Source organism: Nyctereutes procyonoides, unplaced genomic scaffold (assembly GCF_905146905.1).
Source record: "Nyctereutes procyonoides isolate TBG_1078 unplaced genomic scaffold, NYPRO_anot_genome, whole genome shotgun sequence".
Lineage (NCBI taxonomy): Eukaryota > Metazoa > Chordata > Mammalia > Carnivora > Canidae > Nyctereutes > Nyctereutes procyonoides.
Window position 1 is genome coordinate 14,143,844 of NW_026575125.1, and position 22,911 is coordinate 14,166,754.

Sequence of the window (22,911 nt, forward strand, 5' to 3'; positions counted from 1 at the left end):
AATCAATCAATTATAGTAATCAAATCAATTAATCAATCAATCACTCAGTCTTTGCCACTGAGTGAAGATAGAACCTCATAATCAAGTAGTCTGGGCAGCCCATAGCAGTTGATGTGAGTTGGCACCACAGGCGAAACCTATTTGTCATTTCAGTTAATCCACCTATCTCATTTAAGAGATGGTCCTACAAAGATGAAGTGACCGTCTAAAGCTCCCAGAGCTGGCCTCTGGCAGAGCCGGACCTAAGAGGTTGCCACTACTGATTGCTCCATACACCACCAGCATGCTCCCTGAGCCTGTCACATGCATCATTACATCCCCAGGGCAGAGCACCCAGGAGGCACTCAAGAATTACTCTTTGAGGGCAGCCCGGGTGGCTCAGTGGTTTAGTGCCGCCTTCAGCCCAGGGCCTGATCCTGGAGACCCAGGATCGATACCCATGTCAGGCTCCCTGCATGGAGCCTGCTTCTCCCTCTGCCTCTCTCTCTCTCTCTCTCTCTCTCTCTCTCTGTGTCTCTCATGAATAAATAAATACAATCTTAAAAAAAAAGAATTACTTTTTGAAACCGAACGAGTGAATAAGAGACATACACATTGTTAAGCCTTCACCCTTATGGAAAAGAAGTTCCTCCTTTGCAAATGATCATCCCTCTGACCTGGTTGAACATAATTAGACAAAGTCCAAACCAAATTTTAGCAGCTGTTTACCAAAGCCTTCCTTCGGAGATAGGGAAAATCACATATACAGATAACATCAACAAGAACAAAGCATTTACGAGAAGAAATTGTTTTCAAAGACCTTAAAACCTTTTGAAAATACCTATTAATATACAACTGATACACAATTGCAAGCCATTATGCAGCAGAGGCGACTGAAGAACTTACTCTGCTGCATTTGAAATAAAATCATATTGAAAAATTAAATAATTCAGACATTTCAAGAATTGAAACGGGATTTTCTGTTTATTACTCCGCATTAGCATTCTAGCGTATTTCCCTTAAAGAAGCAAAAGACTAAGTGTTCCTGACACTTATCTAGAGAGTATCCAAGTTCCTTGATATGAAATGTTAGCCTTTTTCGCTGTATAATAGGACCCATCTCCAGGATTTAAAAGGAGGGAAAATACAAACATTCAACCGTCCCACATTTTTAACATTAAGCATATCCCAGTGGTTCAGCTAGGGACAATTCTGTCCCCCAAGGGACATCTGGCAATGTATGGAGACGTTTTTGGCTGTCACAAATGGGAGGTAGGCGGTGCTAAGGACATCACTGGGTAGAAGCCAGGGAAGTTGCTGAACATCCTACGAGGCCCAGGGCGCTCCTGATAGCCGAGAGAACCAACCCAAGACTCAGCAGCACAGAAGCTGAGAAACCCTGGACCCTGGTCTGTTCCCTCCGCCCACGACTGTTCATATCAGTTCAGCCCTATGTTGAATTTAGAACGCATCGATCCGTGGCAAACAGGGCATTTAACTGTGGTCACCAGAATATTTTCTTTCTCTCTTTTTGGTTAAGCTATCTAGTCTCCAGGTGTGGAGGGAAAGGTAGCTACTGAGGGTCCTCTTGTTTGCCTTCTCCCAGAGACAAACCAGGGATCAGCTCGGGGAGCTCAATCCTGGGATTTTCAAGAGCACAGAGAAGGGCTTCAGGACCTCATATACTGCACACTGGTCTAAGGGAGGCGAGCGGGGGCACGAAGTGCCTGCAACTGCGTAAACCCGAGCATGGCTTCCCTTTGAAGGCTCATGTCTCCGTTGTAGAGAGAAAAGAGGGGAATTTTGTTGTTGCTGTCGTTGTCTTCATCTTTATCTGCTGCTGCTGTTCCTCTACTTATTCTAGTCCTGTTGCTAACCTGCTCCGTGATCCTGGAACGTACCAGCACATTGCTTATTTTCTGGGATCCTGGAACTTAGGAGCACACTGCCTATATTTTCTGCCCCTCAGCCCTTCAATCAGTTATGTGGCATTCACACTGTTGCACCTGCAGAGTGAAAACCCAGACGTTTCAGGTGCTATCCAGCAGGGGAAACATTCCTAACTCCGCAGGGTAGGGACTGTGTCCTGTTTAGCCTCTAGCTCCAGAACCCCTAGGTTCCGTGCTTACCACAAAATAGGTGCTTAATAAATAAGCATTGGCAATAATTTGGAATCTATTTGGCAATATCTACTGATGCTGAACAGTGATCTAGGGATTTCACTCCAAGGTTAGGTACCCAAAAGAAATGGGTGCATATGTCCCGCAAAGAACAAGGACAAAATGCTTCATAGCAGCTTTGTTAAAAACAGCCCCCCCAAACCCCCAAAGAACTCACATGTCCATCAACGGGAGAATGAACTAATAAATAGTGTTCATACAATGGAATGATTAGAGCAATAAAAAAGATTCAACTACTACAAATAAAACTGAGCAGAGTGCATGGTAGTACTCAGTACTCAGTACTGAGGGCTGCGCAGTAAGGATAACGATGATGATAGTGATAGGGATAATTATTGAGCATTCACCATCTGCCAGGCACTTTTAAGGGGGTTACACACGAATTCCTTTCACTCTCAGAACAACCCAACGGAGCAGTTTCTACTTCTATTACCATTTTACAGAAGAGAATAGTGAGGTACAGAGGAGTTAAGTAAAATTTTGTTGAACTAATCTGAAATACAGATACATTCTGACCCTTTTTAGAAAGTGCCATATATAAAGCAATATTGGGGAAATGAAAAAGCAATGGTTTGCCTTGTAGTTAGTATGGACATACCTTTGATTCCCCGTGTTTTAGTGCTCTGTCCTAGGCCTTTCTGTCTTGTACCTTTCGGCCAATATTATTTTTCAAAATCCAAAGCCCATGCAGATGCTGCTCTTCAGACCACAGGCTACCATCTGAAATGCTCCAGTTAGTGGAAACCTGATGGGACATTTTGCTTTCGATTTGCCTCTCCTGCCCAGCAACAGCACCGCCTCTGGACTCCTGGAAGGCAGTCAGTCTATGAAAACCTGAGGGTGAAGTTTTGAGGCAGGCCAGGGGGAGGGAGCTTGGGGACCTCAGCTTCCCTGCCTGTCCAATAATGAAGGCCACACCCCACCAGGGGCCCAGAGCAGAGGGGTGACAGAAAGGCTGCCCCTCCCACAAGGCAGTTTCAAGATCTCCACAGTTAATATGGTGTCTCTGCTTTACGGTGGGTCATGGAAATATGGTTTAGACTTGTATCTTGTTTGCTGTGATGGTACTGAGGAAATTGGGGGGCGGGTTGTCACGAGAGTAATGAACACTGAGGTCACGTCTCAGTTGTTCACATCAAATGCTTCTGCACATTACTTTGGACTCACAAAAACATCTTCATCAGGAAAGGAAATAAATACAGGTGACAAAGGAATACTCACTCCCTCATCCAGCCCCCTTCCCACCCTGTCATATTGGAAAAAGCTGCCATTGGTAATGACAAATTCGTGTGCACGTGCGTGCATGTGTGTACGTGTGTGTGTGTGTGAGAGAGAGAGCACGGAGAGTTACAATCACATCCTAGCCACAAGTTTATTTATGGTTTCCTCAAGGTTTATTCTCCACCCCCATCCCTGCATCCGCAATGAGAGGGTGCTGAGAGGGCAGAGATGGGACTATTAAACCCCCTCATCTATAGCTCATCTCAGCCCTGGCAGCAGCTGGGGCCTCCCTCCGCAGAGAGCTGGCCCTGGCGGACACGGATGCCATTACTCGGGGAGCCAGGGGCTCTGGCCAAGTGATGAGTAGTGCCAACCCTGCTTTCTGGGGGGCTATTCTGGACACTGGTTGAGAGCAGCTCAAAAATTCAGTAGGTCCAATGCTTTTAACTGGAATTAACTGGCTGTATTTTGTGCGGTCCAAAAAGAATAAATTGCCCAAAAAATGTTTTAAAGAATCCATTTGAGGGCAAATGGTAAGAACTTAATTTCAGAATTCTCAGGACATTGAGTAAAAAGTCTGTTTCTTAAGGAAAGCTCCTAGAACTTTTCAAATTAAAAATATTTTTATATAAGCATGAATTTTTTAATTAATTGACTTAAAGTTATGCAAGTGATGGTCACTGTAGAACTTATAAAATAGAGAAAAAAATAAATTAAAACAACACAACCCAAAATTTGACATACAACTTTCCAGTTTTCCCTTAAGTACATGTGTATGTTTCTATAATTATTTTTTAAATGGAATACTAATGCACTTAGTGATGCGTAACTTGCCTTTTTTTTTTCTTCATTAAATGGCATTGCTTGAACAGCTTTTCAGGTTAGGAAATAGACTGCTGCACTATTATTTAACACAGTTGCCTAGTATTCCATTGTGTGATGTACTAGAATTGATTTAATCAATCCCCTTTTACGGACGTGTTTCTGAAACTGGTTGATTCCAGTTTTCCACCCGCATAAATAAAACTGTGATGAGTAATCCTGTAGGCAAATCTTTGTTTCCTTGTATGTATGTTCTCCTAGGAAAATTTGCTAAAATTGTCATCGATGGGGCAAGGGTATTTTTAAGGCTTTTTATGACTGAATTGCTTCCAGAAAGGTAATACTGGCCCACTCATCCGCCAGGGGTGTGTGAGAGTAGCCTACTCCCCAAATGTTTGTTTCAACATTTGAAAAGCCTGTGATTAACTTCCTATTGCTTTTTGTCTCATCCTATAATTTCCTCGGCTTCTCTCTGTTCTCTACCCACTGCTCTGATACTTTCAGAAAGCCAACAGAGAGGATAGAACCCTGAGCAGAACCCATTAAAGGGACTGGTTTTGGCAAACTCTCAAGGAATTTCAGTTCCGTGCTGGAAAAAGACAACACAAAGAGAGAGCTACCCATTCATTCTGTGCGAGAGGGTATTTACATTACATTTTATAACAGTCATAAATAAAAATGGCATTAATCTGCCAAGTTGTTGTTTTTAAAAGAGAAAAAGGGAGGAGGTGGTTGACCTACCAGAAAAAGCCCTATGTCTGCCAGAGCTTTGCTATGAGTACGATTTTAAATAGCAGGGCAAAGGTGATGAAGCCCGTTCAACATCCCTGTCTCCATGGCAACAGCATCCCCGCTCTGAGGCTGACAGGGCGGCAGGGACCAAAATACACTCCTTGCGCACAATTACACTGCAAGTTAGGAGTTTCTTTTTATTCCTTGTAAATGCACAATTTAAAAATACAAGCAAGGACAGAAAAAGAGCAAGTCACGCACAGCTAGAAAAAAACGACTTTAAAATGACTAAGTGAAGAAAATTAAAATTGAAAGGGCACGATGAAGTCTGCAGCCTACACTCACTATGTACAGAGATTGAAATTCTTTCTTGTGTGTGAGTAGAAAAAATAACTATGCATGCATATAAGTGCGTGCATTAACTTTTTTAAATGTCTGTTCCCTAAATTTTTAATACAGGTCAACCTTGCTTTCAGCATAGCCACTTAGCTCAGGTTATGACTTAATCAATTAAAGCAGCCACCCAATTTACACAAGTGGAAGCTCCTCATATGCTAAACCTAACGAAACTTAAAAAAAAAAAACTGCATTAGCCACGAGTTATAGAGGGCCTAAGTGGCCCCTTTTAGGTCAGTGAAAACCTACAAGTGGTCACTAATGCATCCTTGAATCCTCTTGAGGTATAAACCTTTCTGTTTATTTTTAAAAGAACTTGAAAATAAAGAAGTGCAGAATTGTGATATGAACTGTTGGGTTTCTTTCTGCCCTGGTATCTCTGCTCGGTGAGTGAATAACGTTCAAGAAACCTGGAGGGATGGTATAACAAGCAAAGCTCCCTAACATTTAGTTCTCAGAGCACCTCAATAAATGTCAAGGAAATAAATGAATGAATGAGAACTACCAAGGGAATATGAAATAGGCACGTGATAGGTTCACTATATGGCTACTTCTACTGAATATGCCAGGACCATCTAGTGGATCTCAACCAGGGGTGATTTTGCCTCCCAGGGGGCATTTGGCAGTGTCTAGAGACAATTTCATTTGCCACAACTTGCAAAGGGGGGTTGCTGGCATCTAGTGGGTGGAGGCCAGGGATGTCGCTCAACATCCTATAGTGCACAGGACAGACACAACAACAAAGAATGATCCAGCACAAAATGTCAGTAGTGCCAAGGATGAGAAACTCTGAGCTAGTCTGGTTGTCCAGGTCGCTCCTTTTGGTTCAGAGGGTTTTGTGAGTAGATTACATGGCTTTAGGTTCTGTATTTGGTATAAAAGGCAAGATTCTCCTTGAGTTGAGTATTAGCATTTTCTCCATTGTTTTTATTATCACATGATTTTCCCTTGCTTTAAACACAATATGTTCTATTTTATTTTAGGTAAACACTCCTGAAAGTAAAAAAACAGTAGGCAGAAAATGAGAGGTGTAGCATTAAAAATAAAAGCATGGGATTCATTCCATCAAAGCATCTGCAAAGTGGCTGACACAGAGGAATATTCAATAAACATTAGCTCTTTTATTTTTCCCTACATTTTTAAGCATGAAAAAACTCACCCATACAAAACAATGCATTGTGTGTTCACTGTTGAAATAATAATAAAGTACTTAAACACATATTGCCCTGCACCTTTGAACTCCCCGTGTGTCTCCTCCCTGCTGTATGCTGTCCCTTACCTCAGAAAACCATTATGCTAGTTTTGTTCATCATTTCCTTGGTAGAGGTAGAAACATAGAAATACATAAATTATCTGGCTTCCCTTGTCCTTGAACTTTAGACAAATGGAATCAGACTGTACCTTTATTTCTGTGAATTGCTTATTTCACTCAATATTATGCTTTGGAATGGTTCCTCCACATTTATGTGTCCAGCTATATACTTTATACATTTTCCCTGTTGTACAGTATTTCACTGTATGGTTGTATCATGATTTATCCATTTTACTGGTGCTGGACATTTGCTTTTTCAGTTTTTGCCTATTATAAATAAGGATGCTGTGTATATTGCTGTATACCTCTCCGGGGGCATATGCACAAGGGTTTCCACTGTTTAGGGGTCATTTGTGTTTCTCTGGCTATGAAATATTTGTTAATATAAATTAATAATAATTTGTTAATATGCAAAATATTTGCATAATTTTCTATTAGGTTGATATATACATATATATTTTTTAAGATTTATTTATTTATTTTAGAAGGGGGAAAGAGAGGGGAAGAGGGAGAGAGAAACTCTAAGCAGACCCTGCACTGAGCACGGAGCCCGACATGGGGATCGATCTCAAGACCCTGAGATAAGGACTTGAGCTAAAACCAAGAGTTGGAGACTCAACCAACTGCACCATTCAGGTGCCCCTAGGTTGATATATATTGTAATGACTTCTAACGTGACCAACAATGATCCCTACTTCCTCGTATTCATAGTCTTAGGTAATCCACTCCCCTTGAATGTGGACTGGACCTAGTAACGTGCTTCTAACAAATGGAATATGGCAAAAGTGATGAGATATCACTTCTGAGATTAGATTACAAAACATCATGACTTGTGTCTTGCTAGCAGGTTCTCTTGCTGGTACCCTCTCCTGCCCTCCTGCTTGCTCCCCACAATGAGGCCAGCTGCCATGTGTTAGATGTTCTGTGGAGAGGCCCATGTGGCAAGGAACTAAGAGAGGCCTCCTGCCAAAAACCACATGAGTTTAAGCTTGGAAGAAGATCCTTCCCAGCTGGGGCCTGAAGATGATTGTAGCCAATGAGACCTTGAAGCAGAGGATTCGGCTAAGCCACACCCAGATTCCTGACCTATAGAAGCTGTGAGATCATAAATGTGTGTCATTTTAAATTTGTAAGTATCAGGGTAATTTGTTACACAGCAATAGACATATATGTACCTGTGTGTGTGTGTGTGTGTGTGTGTGTGTGTGTGTGTAAAGTAGATAACATACACATGTTATACATTTTGGATAAGAATTATTTTATTAGTTATCTATATTACAAAAATCTTCACTCAAATTGTGGCTATATTTTTTTCATTCTCTTAATGAAGATCTTTTATGTAAAGAAGTCCTGAAGTTTATATAATCAAATCTTTTTTTTAAAGTTTAAACTTTTTCTCTCTTCTTAAAGAAATCATTGCCTACCCCCTGAGCTGTCACACAAATATTTCCTTATGTTTTCTTCCAAAAGTTTCTAGGTTTTGTCTTTCACATATAAGTTTTTAACCCATCTGGACTGGATATATGTGTATAATAAGGTAGTAGGGTAGTTCATTTTGTAGTATATGGTGAGGTAGGGATTTATTTTTACTCTCTTCCCTTAGAGATAGCCAATTTTCCCAGTAGTATATATTGAATAGTTCTTTTTTTTTCCTTCTCAGTTTTAATTATAACTGTCATATATCAGGTTTTCATATATGTATGAGTCTGTGTCTGGGGTGTCTTTTCTGTTCCATTGTCTAGCCCTTATCAGGAGTATACTGTCTTTACTACAGTTATATAATATTTGGGGAGCCAAATTCCACCACCTACTTTCTCTTCTTTGGGAGCATCTTGGCTACCCTTGAATATTATTCTTCATATATATTTTAGAAACAGCATGCCAAGATTAAGGTTGTTGGGACTGCATTGAATTTATACATCAATTTGGGGAAAGTGAACTATTTATAGTATTGAATCCCTCTATCTATGAACATAACATGTTCATAGACTTGACTTTAGATTTTCTTTAACATCTGTCAATACAATTTTAAAATTTATTCCATGGAATTCTTGTGCATTTTTGTTAGGTGTATTCCTAGATAACTTGTGTACTCTTGTTACCATTTTAATTGGTATCTTTTAAAAAGTTCCTTTCCTGATGTGCAAAAATGCTAACATATAAAAATGCAGTTGATACTCATGGATTGTAAGAACAAATGTTGTTAAAATGCCTATACTACTCAAAACAATTTACAGATTTAATGCAATCTCTATCAAAGTACCAACAGTATTTTTCACAGACCTAGAATAATAATCCTAAAATTCGTATGGAATCACAAAAAACCCTAAATAGCCAAAGAAATCTTGAAAAAGAACAGCAAACTTGGATGTATCACAACCCCAGATTTCAAAATATACTACAAAGCTACAGTCATCAAAACAGTATGGCACTGGCACAAACACAGACACATAGATCAATAGAACAGAATAGAGAGCCCAGAAATAAACCCATGATTATATGATCAATTAATCTTCAACTAAGGAGAAAGAATATGCAATGGAGAAAAGTCTCCTCAGCAAATGGTGCTGGGAAAATGGACAGCTACATGCAAAAGAATTAAACTGGAACCCTTTCTTACACCATACACAAGAATAAACTCAAAAAGGATTAAAGACTTAAATGTGAGACTTGAAACCATAAAAATCCTAGAAGAGCACAGGCAGTAATCTCTCTGGCATTGGCCATAGGAACTTTTTCTAAATAGGTCCTCTGAGATAAGGGAAACAAAAGCAAAAATAAACTATTGAGACTACATCAAAATAAAAAGCTTCTGCACAGCAAAGGAAACAATCAACAAAACTTAAAGATATCCTACTGAATGGAAAAAGATATTTGCAAATGGCATGCCCAATAAGGGGTTAGTACCAAAATATATAAAGAACTTATACAACTCAACACCCAAAAAACAAAAAATCCAATTAAAACTGGGCAGAAGACATGAACAGATATTGCTCCAAAGAAGACCTATAGATCACCAACAGACACATGAAAAAATGCTCGACATCACTCATCATCAAGGAAATGCAAATCAAAACTACAATGAAATATCACCTCACACCTGTCAGAATGGCTAAAATCAGAAAGACAAGAAATAAATGTTGGTGAGGATGTGGAAAGAAAGGAAACTTCGTGCAGCACTGTTGGTGGGAATGCAAACTGGTGCAGCCACTATGAAAAAGAGTATAGAGGTTCCTTAAGAATTTTAAATAGAATTACCAGATGATCCAGTAAATAACCTACTGGGTATTTACCCAAAGAATACAAAAACACTAATTTGAAAAGATAGTGAAGATGCAAAGACTGAGTGGTTGCCACTGCACTGCTGACATGCAGCAGTCGCTTCTCCATGTAGAACCTGGGAGTAGGAGATTCAGAATCAAATCTCTTTTCCCTCTCCTATCCTGATTACAAATAACTCAAAATATATAAGTTAGTGGAACTTTACTTGAGCGAGATTTTTTTATCTTCAGCTGCGATTTTTGGCTTTGTGAGAAACCATATCATCAAAGACAATGGCCAGCAATGTTACCAACAAGACAGATCCTTGCTCCATGAACTCCCATGAATTCACTGGGAATCTTGATACTCTTGTGGTCAAGAAATCTGATGTGGAGGCTATTTTCTCAAAATATAGCAAAATTGTGGGTTGCTCAGTTCATAAGGGCCTTGCCTTTGTTCAGTATGCTAATGAGAGAAATGCTCAAGCTGCTGTGGCAGGAAAGGCTGGCAGAGTGATAGCTGGCCAGGTTTTAAATATTAATCTGACTCTAGAGCCAAAAGCAAACTGAGGAAAAGCAGGTGCAAAACAATCTGCAGTGGAGCTTATGGCTCTTCTTTTGACTCAGACTATGACGTTCAATAGGCTTGTTATGACAAGATGTAGTTACCCAACAACTGTTCCTCCTCCTTTCGCTCCAGCTGTAGTTCCCTCAAAATGCCACTATGTATCAGGAAACACCTCATGATCGGGCAAAAGTGGCTTCAGTTCTAAGAGTGGACAGTGAGGATCTTCTTCCAAGTCTGGGAAGTTAAAAGGAGATGACCTTCAGGTCATTAAGGAGGAGCTGACTCAGATAAAACAAAAAGGAGTTGGAAAATCTGGGGAAAAAATGGAAAAAGAAGAGAGTAAGTAAGGAAAAGAGATGAATGATAACTCAGGAAAGGATCAGAATAGCAGCTCCCTGAAGAAAGATGAGACTAATGTGAAGATGGAGTCTGAGGGGGTGCAGATGACCCTGCTATGGAGGCAGACGTACTGGATGATGATGAGGAGGACTGGGGGGATCTGCTGTGGAGGGGGATGTACCGGATGATGATTACAATGAAGACTGGAGGGATCTGGTGCAGAGGGGGATACATACAGGATGATGGTGATAATGAAGACTGGGGAGATGAGCAGCTGGAGTTGAGTGAAGGATGATAAAAAAGAAGCTGAGGAAAGAGAGGATGACAGAGACAGCCCCACTGGCAAGGATGACTCTTAAGCACACAGTGGGGCTTGGAAATTTTCTCCCATTATTTTACTTAGGCACTTGTCTAAGATCAAAATTCTCACCAGATCCCCTCTCTTACTATCTTCTCCAGCACATGCTCACTTTTGTCCTCATCCTTGTCCTTCCCATATTCATTAATTCATATTGCCCTGTGCCTAGACCCATTTTCATTTCCTTTGACACTCCTAGGCATTATGTTAAGTCTTACCCTACCCTATACTTTTTGCTTTTAATTTTGATTCCTCTTTATGAATTTTTTGTCTTTATGACTTAACAATAAAAAGGATGTGTGGTTTTTATCAACTGTCTCCAAAATAATCTTATTATGCATGAAGAACACTTCTTTCCATTCATACTTGAGCTCAGTAGTTGCTTCCCTAACTGCAATCACATTAGTTGAGGAGCACCTAAGAGCAGCTTTGAATTTGAGGTATGCATGTTATACCCCACATAAAAGTGCTATGTGGGACTGTTCAACACAAATGTAATAATGCTTTTTTGTGAATGAGAGTTGTCATGTCACATGCATCCTCTAGAAAAATAATTAGTGCAAAAGTCTTAAGATTTGTTTTCTTTCTTTTTTTAAGATTTGTTTTCTAATCTGATACTGTGAGTTATTTTTGTGAACAGCCTGATGTTTGAGACCTTTTTTTCTCAAAATAAACAAGTCCCTTTTAAACCAAACCTTAGAGGGAAAAAAGATACATACACCCCTATGTTTACTACATCATTATTTATAATAGCCAAATTATAGAAGCAGCCTAAGTGTCCATCAATAGATGAATGGACAGAGAAGATGTGATATGTATAACACACATAACACACACACACACACACACACACACAATGAGATATTACTCAGCCATGAAAGAATGAAAGTTTGCAACAACATGGATGGATGGATCTAGAGGGTATAATGCTAAGGGAAATAAGTCAGTCCAGGAAACACAAATACCATGTGATTTCATTTATATGTGGATTTTAAGAAACAAAACAAAGAAAGTAAAAAAAGAGACAAACCAAAATACAGACTCTTAACTACAGAGAACTGGAGAGGAGGTATGGGGGAGGGGGCTGAAATAGGTGATGGGATTAAAGAGCACACTTATCATGATGAGCACTGAGTAATGTATAGATATTGTACACCTGAAAATAATATTATACTGTATGTTAACTACACTAGAATTAAAATAAAACATGCAGTTTCTGAAAAAAAATAAAAATAAATAGGAGTGTCTGACTGGATCAGTTGGCAGAGCATGACTCTTGATCTTATGGTCATGAGTCTGAGCTCCATATGTGGCACAGAGTTTACTTAATAAATTAAATTAAATATAAATTCAGTGTATTGATGGAAGCTCCAAAACTCATAATTGTACTCAAGAAAAAAAATTGGATAGATTTTTAACTTTCCAGGAATGTATCTGAAACGTTAAGTGAAACAAAACTACAATTAAACTATAATCATTTAAAAATATAATTTCTATATTCCTACTCTAGAGCTAATTTAGACATTTTTCATTTATTGGTAAGAAAAAGTGTATATTTAAAACTAGATATTCTTTTCCTTATTTCTTCACATGTAGTTCAAATTTTCTGTTTGCTGCTTTTATATTTACTTTGGTCCAACCAAATCTCTTACCAATGTGGGTAGTTATGATCATTAATGGCTGCTCCAGACATTATTTCCAGAAGGAAAACTGTTTCTTACTGCTTAATTTTCCCAATATTCATCAGCTGTTAACATTTCTGAAATTTTATCATGGACATTCTCTGTCAATTCTACTTTACTATGGGCTACTATTGGTTTTTTTTTTTTGATAAATATAAGAAACCATATCAGGAAAATCCTTATGTATAAATCACAATAATGGAAAGATGAGGTTTAAATTGCCCAGCTAGCTTCCTTAGTTCTTAACACATTTTAACATGTACAGAAAGATTTAAGAATTGTGGGTACTCTGCACATGTACCCTTATTTTATGTATGTGTATATATACACATATACATATATATATATATTTCTCCCCTATATATAAATGAAGCAAAATTGATCTTCAAGTAAAACTCTTGAGAAATGTTTCTATCTTTATTTCAAGGTGGAATCCAAAAGAAGTCTTTGTTAGAATCCTTACCTACTCCAGGTGAGGCTGGGGTATACCCAGCTCGAAGGTGGGTTGCTAAAGAGGCTGGTGATGGGAGGCTGGCTGAGTTGGAGTTGAAATTTTTCACCCAGGGGAACTAAAGACACCAAGATGAGGAAAGTTGAAAACCATAAGGGAGTTCTGAGATCCAAAAAGCTGAGAAGGAAAGCCAGAAGGTCATTAAAACCAAAGGGCCCAACCTGGGTCTCAGAGCCAGGAACAAAGCCAGCGGTCCATGCCTGGAGGAGCAAGAGCCCGTGTGTCTGTCAGATAAAATAGGAACATGCAAACCCCAAGCCAAGCTCTTTAGCATGGCTGCTAGAGAGGTCTGGGTTCTTACTGGCTGAATATTCCAAGGCATCTGGCAAGCCGAGAACCAGTCTGGGAGTTGGAACTCTGAGCACAGAAAGGGGCCCCTGGTCCCCCAGGCTCTGCCATCCTCTATCACTCACCTTTCCCTGACCTTGCCCCCTAGTGCCCTAGTGTGTGGTCCTGACCAGACTAAGCCCCTGGCTTCCTGAACTTGCTGGGTCTGCGCTCCAACTTTCCTGCCCCGACTGCTCACCATCACTGTTGGCTCCTTAGTCTGGTGGGCTGAGGTGCTTTGGATTCTTTCTCCTGTCCATATATGCTTTCTTTCCTTAGATATATTTCTTAACCCCTCTTGAGGAATTCGCCCATAATAGTTAAGTGAACTATAGATACTAGACGGGAACTAAGGTACTATAACAAGGAGACCCCCAAAATTCAATGGCTTAAAAAAATCAAAGAACTTCCTTTTACTCTTAGTATTAGTCCAGAGTAAAGGGTTCTAGATTCATGGGCAGCTCTGCCTCCTGGAGTCATTCAGGGACTCAGGTCCTTCCACTCCGTAGCTCTCCAAACTGCTAGGATAAAGGTTCTTTAATCCGGGGATCCCTGGGTGGCTCAGCGGTTTAGCACCGCCTTCGGCCCAGGATGCGATCCTGGAGTTCCGGGATCAAGTCCCGTGTCAGGCTCCTGGAATGGAGCCTGCTTCTCCCTCTGCCTGTGTCTTTGTGTGTGTGTGTGTGTGTGTGTGTGTGTGTATCATAAATAAATAAATAAATAAATAAATAAATAAATAAATAAATAAATAAATAAATCTTTAAAAAAAAGGTTCTTTAACCCATTGGATAGCATTCTCTAACCAATGGATAGAATTCAGGAGGTTCATCAACTGGAATCTGGAGGGGAGAAATCACCACTACTTTAACTAAGCTTGTTTTAGTTTTCTACTGCTGCTATAACAAATGATCACAAACATAGTGGCTTGAATCAACACAAATCTATTCTCTCGCAGTTTTGGAAGTTAGAAATCCTAAATCAGTTTCACTGGGCTACAGTCCAGGTGTCAGCAAGGCTGTGTTCCTTCTGGAGGCTCTAGAGGAAGGTCCATTTCCTTGCCTTCTCTTATATCTGGAGGCCACCTGCATTCTTTGGCTTGTGGCCCCTCCTCCCTTTTCAAAGTCTGCAGCATAGATCCATCGTCACACTGCCTCATCCTCTTCTGCTGTCTAGCCACCTCCTTCTGCCCTCTTACAAGGATATTTCTAATTATATTTAAGGCTCATCTGACCAATCCAGGATGATCTCCCCATGTCAATACCCTAACTTAATCATATCTGCTGTGAAGTCCCTTTTACCATGTAGGGTTAGTGTTACAGGTGCTGAAGATTAGAACATGGATATCCTGGGCCACTATTCAGTCTACCATAAGTCTCCAATGGAAACTCAGCATTCCTTACATTATGAATGTAGACAACAACCCATAGTAATAGCAGCAGTACCTGGAACTGTGTTACCAGTAGAGACCACAAATACTTTCCACATCATAATACAGTTATTGCAGATATCTTGAATTTATGGAGGTCATTAGACACACTATCAGATCTTGTTAGCTAATGTATTACTTAAAATGTACAAAAAAATAAAAATAAATAAAATGTACATATAGTACTATTTCATGTATCTGGTTTTGTGAAGAATAATGTATAATACAAATGGTTTTCGTTTCAATCATATGCAATTTTACTTCATGCATTTAAAACTTAAAACTGAGGAGTGCCTGGGTGGTTTAGTCGGTTAATTGATCTCAGCTCAGGTCTTTTTTTTTTTTTAAGATTTTACTTATTTATTCATGAGAAGCACACAGAGAGAAGTAGATATATAAGCAGAAGGAGAAGCAGGCTCTCTGTGGGGAGCCTGGTGTGGGACTCGATCCCAGGACCCCGGGATCACAACCTGAGCCAAAGGCAGACGATCAACCACTGAGCCACCCAGGTGGCCCTCAGCTCAGTTCTTGATCTCAGGGTCATGAGTTCAAGCCCTGCATTGAGCTCCACACTTATTTACTTAAAAAATAAAATAAAATAAATATAAAACTTAAATCTAAAAGATTCTTTAGTGTCAAATTGGCATAAAACTTCTGCTCTAAAGCACTGTCACCTTGTGCATGGTTGAGGCTTTGTCTGGTTCTAGCCTGAAGGAAGTAGGAAGACAGCGTAGAAGAGGCATATTCAATGTCTTTGGGTCCAGTCACAGAAGGGACACAAATTATTTCTACTCACTCTATTCTCAAGAACATTTGCCTGCCTCAGAATCCGCTGGAGGGCTTGTTAAAACACAAACTGTAGGCTGCACCCTCAGAGTTTCTGTCTCACTAGGTCAGGGGTGGGGCCTGAGAATTTGCATTTCTAACAAGCTGTCAGATGATGATGATGCTCTGAGAACCACCGGTATAGAGCATAGTCATATGGCCACAAAACACCACAAGGGATGCTAAGTAATGCTGTAAAGCCAGGCAGTCAGGTTTAAATATAGTGTGGCTGTACAGAGGAATTTACATGGGAGAACATGGGTAGGTATTCAGGGTGCCTGGCAACAACTCTATTATTACAGAAAAGAGAGAGGATTGATTTTGATGATCAGCTATTAGCCTCCACCACAATCCCCTTCTAGAGTTTTATCTATGGCCTTGACTTGATTCTCCCATGAGCTATGTAGAAATCTGGAGTCTTTCCCAGACACAGATGCCCAGGGTGAAGGAAAAGGCACCCAAGTAAAGGGAAAGTTGCCCATATCCTGTTCTGAGAACTGAGTATAGTTGGGAATAGTTAGGAACATCTCCCTTGAGGCTTATTGGGTACAGATTTATTCTCTGTGCTGGGGTCCCAAGAATGGTGTAAAAACACAGCTCTTGATGTCAGATTCAGTTATTCTCATTGAGTGTCACACCTATATAGCTCAGGAGGGAAACTGGAACCCCACATTGCTGTCCTGAATATGGGAAACCTCAGTAATGAGCTAGTACAACGAAATAGTAAAGATGAACCGTTGTAGGTCACCGATAAGACAGTGTAGCGTAACCAAGTTGGCTGATGTCATAGTGGGGAGGATTCCAAGTAAAGCTCTAACCTGAAGCTATCCTTTACATTAAGTATAAAGTGACTTTTGATACGTTCTACAATCAAGCTGGAGCTTCTCTTAAACAGCCCATACACTGCCCGGGCAACATATGATTCAGCCTAATTATCTGTCTTGAGTCGCTATGCCAAGTGGCTTGGTACAGTAAAAGGGTTTCCAGCGACATCAACCGGGCAAGGATTATGATGGGAACTTGAGAAAATGAAAAACCTCCTTAGCCTTTACGTCATCATCTGTCAAATGGAGATTGCATCATCCGTCCCGAACAAGATGCAGTTTGCCACAGGCGTGGCTACTGAGGTCAGACTACCCGGGTTCACACAGTTGAAACTTGGGAGAAAGCCTGAATCCCCTCGAAAAGGGAGCCTCAGTTTCTTCATCCATAAAATAAGGATGCTTATCCTAGCCTTACAGCACATGGGTGGAGGCTTAAATCACACTGGTAAAAAGGTCTAGCCGGGTGCCCAGCCTACCATAGACACGCAACTGGTTGCAGGTGCCTTACCCCCCCCCCCAACTCCTGTGAATGTCTTGCTGGGTGAGAATTTGCATAGACCATTTGCTGTAGCTGAAACAGAGGAGTAAGACGCTGTTGAAATATGCAGCAAAATAAAAGATGTATTTAGAGCAGCAAGGGATTGGCTCTGACAAGAATAATCGGCATATGGGAATTAAGCCTCAAACGATGGGGAGACATTCGGGCTACATTTTAAAAAAGACATGCTTACTAAGGAGGAAAAAGACATTTTTCTTCACCCCACTCCCCCATGCAAGCTATTTTTCTCAAGAACTTCAACGAGGAGGGTAAAGCTGAGGTTCTTTGAAATCAGGCTGGAGTTCTCAGTGCTCCTTTTCTCAAACCAATTCTCCTAGCTGGGCCTTGTCAGAGAAACTTCATGAACCATAATCGTGATTTCAAGAATCACTACACTGAGAGCCCTTAAACCACTAATGGAGAGAAATTTGGGCCTTTTCATACATCCTGCTATTTCCTTTCAGATCATTAAAGTTCCTTATAGGAATGGCAAACAGTTGTTTTGATTCTGGTTGCAATGGCCCTGGACCAAGGGCGAGAAAGCATTCCTCTGTTTGCAGCCCGGCTAGAAATACCCGGTCATACAAGAAAGGAAGTTTTCCCCAACAGCCTCGTTCAGCCGCCTCTGCTGGACCTGATTAATTCAGGAGGGCAGCGTCCAGGAAAATGCTTTTCATTCCAGCTAAGCTCTTTCTGGCTCTGTCTCTTTTCCTTCCTCAATTCAAGGAGTCTGAAGACGCACTTTCTAAAGCATCCTAGTCTCTTACGTAGGAGAAGAACATTCAGTCCCACAAAAGGAATAAAGAAATGATTCCCCCTGGATGGCTTTTGACTCAAGGGATTTCTTTCAGTGCCTTCCGAAGGTGAAGGCAATTCTGATTTCTATGGCATTGGAGGGAGGTAGGGCAGACAGCCGCTCAGGGTGGGGAACCGGAATAACGAGGCCAATAACGGCCAGGAAACATGTCTGGGGCCACGCCGTTGCCTGTCTGTACATCTCTCCTCATGTCCCCCTTCAGCACCCTGTTTGAGTAATGACAAGCCCTTGGTGCTGAGCAAAGCAGGTTGATTTCATCCATTCTGCTCTCTGCGTTCCTCTCAGGAGGAGAACAAGACTGTAAAACGATGGTGAAGATAGTAAATTTTTGTTATTTATTGGCAGGACTTTCTATGCCCTTTGCTAAAAGCTCTCATTGGGAGAAGCAGCAGCAAGGAGGAAAGTATTTCTTTAGCATAGTTGTCATTTTTCAGTGAATGGAATGTACTTAGTTACAAAGGTCATAAATGCTGCCTCTATGTAGTCACAGAGTGGTATCATCAGAAGTGCCAATATTTCATACTGAAGTGAAAATCAATTAATTCATTAAAATTTCCTGTTTTCGAGGAAGTAGCTAAAGCGGGACTGCCTTTCAGGGTTATACTGACTGTAGTATCTGCAATCTCCAGGGCTCATTTCAAAATAAGCACCCTGAGGATCATAAGAGGTGGCACGTGCTTCCCAAATTATTGAAAGCTGGTTTCATATCTGGCTGTAAAAATACAAATCTGCCTCTTTCACTCTGTGTCGGCTCAGAGAGCAGCTGCTTATGATATAAAAAATACTGCGGCTGGCTGGTTTACAGCATCCACTATAAATACAGGGGTATTTTATTCATCTGAAGAAAACCATGAATTGGATCAAGACAAGTTAGGAGAAAAAGCCAGAGTTTAGATTTTAGTGAGTGTCACAAAACACATCCCAGGTGGAGGATTTGAGCTCTGGGCTGCTTTTCTGGCAGAAGCCGCTCTCCCTCTCCAAAACTCCCCCCATGTCAACATGTGAGATCCCCCAAGGCCATCATCTCCCCCAAAGAATTCATCTGCTCCAATAGGTATTGGGGCTGGTGGAGAAAGGAGGAGCCACTGTTGCCTATAGAACTAAAATCATGGAAATTTGTCCTCAATCCAATTATTGAAAGGCATTGAGGTATTATCCAGTAGAAACACCCTTCGTGTCAGGAAGTACATCAAAATTCCCCAAACCAGGTGAGCTGCCTATATCGGTGTCAGAAAAGCCCCTATATTATAAGGTGAATCAATTCATTTCAGGACATTAGACTATTTGTATATGAGGCTAAAGTTTAACTCCCTGTAACTTTACTGCATTGGCTTTAGCTCCGATTTCTCCAGCTCCACATATTTAATGAGCTATCTATATCCCGCCTCATTCTGCAGGGGATTTGAGGCAGCTTACGACAAATAAAATGCACATGGTATACAAAAGAAAAATAAAGGGTTGGGAGAATCCGGGAAAGAGAAAAATGAGAGTTGGAAAATCATACAACCAGGAGCCAGATTCAAACCAGAACCATCTTTTGTCGGGTCTTTTAGAGTTGTTGGAGGCGGCCTCCAAAGTGGCTCCCTATTTCCTAACAATCACAGGGAAGAGCCCCCCAGGAAATAGGTCCCATGAGAGCGGGGCATCTGTGTCTGTTTTGTTCCCCACTATGCCCCAACCCCGCTGGTGCTTGGAGCCCAGCAGGTGCTCAATCGTTCTGTGCTGGATGAACGTTGAGTGAGAGAGGAAAGCGCATTCAACCATGAGATTCAGGGCGTTGGTAAGATCAAAAAGAATAAAGTGTTCAGAAGAAGCAATTCCTGGAAATAAAGCTTAAGAAAAAGTTCCCCTGAGCCCTCAGACAGAGAACAGAATGTAACAGAGTGGATGACGTCCTTGACATTTCCCTGCAATGGGTCACAGGATAGACTTCCTCGGCTGTTGTCTGTAATGACACTCAGTATGGGCAGATAGGATGGGGTCCAAGCGCTCTACAGCAAAAAGGAATTCTACAAGAGGGCAGAAAATGCAACGCCAGTAAGTCTACAAAGTTTCAACTCCAAGCTTTTCGGGGATGCATCTGTATACCCCCCAAGGGCTTGCTCTCTGTGGGGGACAGAGATTAAACACCCATGCCACAAACCCTATCACTCCAGTGCCGAGTGAACTAGAAGATGGAGTTGGGGGAAGAGAAGGCAGGTAAAGGCATTTGAACGCCCCCTACCCAAAGGATGCCTAAACCAGCACCTCTGGCAGCACCTGCGGCCTTGCCGCAAATTCTGAACTTCAGCCTCCTGTCCAGAATTACTCCATGCGAATTTGCATGTTAACAGGTTCCCCAGGTGATTCAGACATAGAAAAATTTGAGAAGTGCCTCTTTAAATGGACTGAGGGGGGGCACTTGATGGGATGAGCACTGGGTGTTATGCTATATGTTGGCGAATTGAACTCCAATTAAAAATAAACAAACAAACAAACAAATAAATAAATAAAATGGGTTGTTGTTGTTTTAAATATTTTATTTTTATTTATTCATGAGAGACACAGAGAGGAAGAGACACAGGCAGAGGGAGACGCAGGCTCCCTGCATGGGGCCCCGTGTAAGACTCGATCCAGGACCCCGGGACCACGACCCTAGCCAAAGGATTATTTTTATACTCAGAGAGATATAGATCCTTTATGAAGTAAAATGTAAAATGTGCATAACTTTGGGGCGCCTGGGTGGCTCTGTGGTTGCGCGTCTGCCTTCGGTTCCCCGGGATCGAGTCCCGCATCGGGCTCCCCGCAGGGAGCCTGTGTCTCTCTCTGCCGGTGTCTCTGCATCTCTCTGTGAGTCTCATAAGTAAATAAATTTTCTAAAAATCTGAAAAATAAAAAAAATCAAATGTGCATGACTTTTAAGGGCAATATGTGAAACTTCAAAGGAGTTTCTCATCAGTGACCAGCAGTCTGGGGCTATACAATAGTCTGGCTGGGCAGGGGCCACTGTGGGAGCTGTTCTGTCCTTAGAGGAAAACCGAACTGTTGGTGAGGCATGGCTCTTGTTTGCTGAAAAGGAAAATCTAAACTCTTCAACTATTTAAAGATAGCTCTGAAATCCTCATCCTCTCTGCCCGAGTTTTTTTCTTTTTGATTGAATGTAACAACCTCTCGGTCTTTAATCATTCTTCATATCATAGGGTTGGTGACAATGGTGTCCTGATACACCCACTTTCTAGAAAATAAAAAGTCCTGATTTCTAGCATTTGCCAATTACCATGGTGTAAATTTCCCACCATGGTCCATTTCAAGCTGCCAAGGGCTTAATCGGCAGCTCAAAAATTCCTGAATATCTACCAATTTTAAGAAGTGAGTACCAGCTGGCTCCAGTATACCATTAGTTCCAGACCCTTTTCCGCCCTGGCTGCCTGTCTCAGATCCTTTGTAATTTGTCAGCCTGCCATGATCTGAGTACAATAATACAGACAGAGTCTGGCAGGTACCAAGTACAATGGAATTAGCCTTCCTATTATACTATAATTAATGTAGTCCAAGATCACATTCAATACTTGGCAGCCATGTACACCTCTGGCTCACGATGAGTTTATAATAAATTAAAGGTCCTAAGACTCCATGCCCATCACCACCATACTAATGTTAGCCCATGCCCCTTTCATATGGTTTTTGTACAGTTTGATTTTTAAAAAGCCCATGTAGGGATCCCTGGGTGGCGCAGCAGTTTGGCGCCTGCCTTTGGCCCAGGGCGCGATCCTGGAGACCCGGGATCGAATCCCACGTCGGGCTTCCGGTGCATGGAGCCTGCTTCTCCCTCTGCCTGTGTCTCTGCCTCTCTCTCTCTCTCTCTCTCTCTCTCTCTCTCTCTCTCTGTGACTATCATAAATAAATAAAAAAATTTAAAAAAATTAAAAAAAATAAATAAATAAAATAAAAAGCCCATGTATTTACATGCATTCTTATTGCATTTTATCTTGTTCATTTGGGCCCTTCATTCTAGCTTGTAAAGAACCCTCTGACTTCAGAGTATGCCATTGGCCATGGGATCTATTTGTCTCTCTTCTGCATCTTCTACACATTTGCTGGGCTTTCCTCATAAGTGTTTATTAGAGTATTTAATAAAAAGTAGGAAAGACCAAGGTTAAGAGCGTAGGGGCCAAGGCTCAGATGCCTCAAAATGTACCACTTTGGCATGTAGATCCTTTTGAGCTGAAAACCATCAAGGCCAAAAAGACTCTGGAAGAAATTTTGACCTTCTGTCTAACTGCCCAAAAGAATTTCGATAAAGAACCTACTCCAGGAAGAGAGCTATGCCATAGATCACTACATTATAATATAAATTAGGGGTGGTAGACAGGGAGGAATTTAGCAGAGTTTGTTGGTTAAAATTCCTCTTTCTGTCCTGTTGTTTTTAAATGGCACAGCAAACATTTGTTTACCAAACATTTATACTTTTTTTTAAAGATTTTTTAAAAATTTTTTTTTATTCATAGAGACAGAGAGAGAGAGAGAGGCAGAGACACAGGCAGAGGGAGAAGCAGGCTCCATGCAGGGAGCCCGACGTGGGACTCGATCCCGGGTCTCCAGGATCACGCCCTGGGCTGCAGGCGGTGCTAAACTGCTGCACCACTGGGGCTGCCCCCAAACATTTACTCTTTTTCAGCTTTCTGTGAATTGCTTTCCTTCCCTTTGAAGTCCCAGACCCCTACTCCCTTCTTAGTTCAAGATGACTTACAAACCTCATAGTGCTTGAAATCTCATGAATGTAGGGATGTAATCAAATTTTATTTTCTCCTGCTA

At 41.2% G+C, this 22,911-nt stretch overlaps 1 protein-coding gene and 1 pseudogene across 3 annotated transcripts in view; one reads left to right on the forward strand and one right to left on the reverse strand.

The window, feature by feature from the left end:
- The window catches only part of RAI2 (retinoic acid induced 2), a 390,031-nt gene that overhangs the window by 190,307 nt on the left and 176,813 nt on the right, over window positions 1-22,911 (reverse strand). The gene's annotated exons all lie outside the window — the stretch shown is intronic.
- LOC129518864 (heterogeneous nuclear ribonucleoprotein C-like) lies at window positions 10,182-11,168 on the forward strand (annotated as a pseudogene).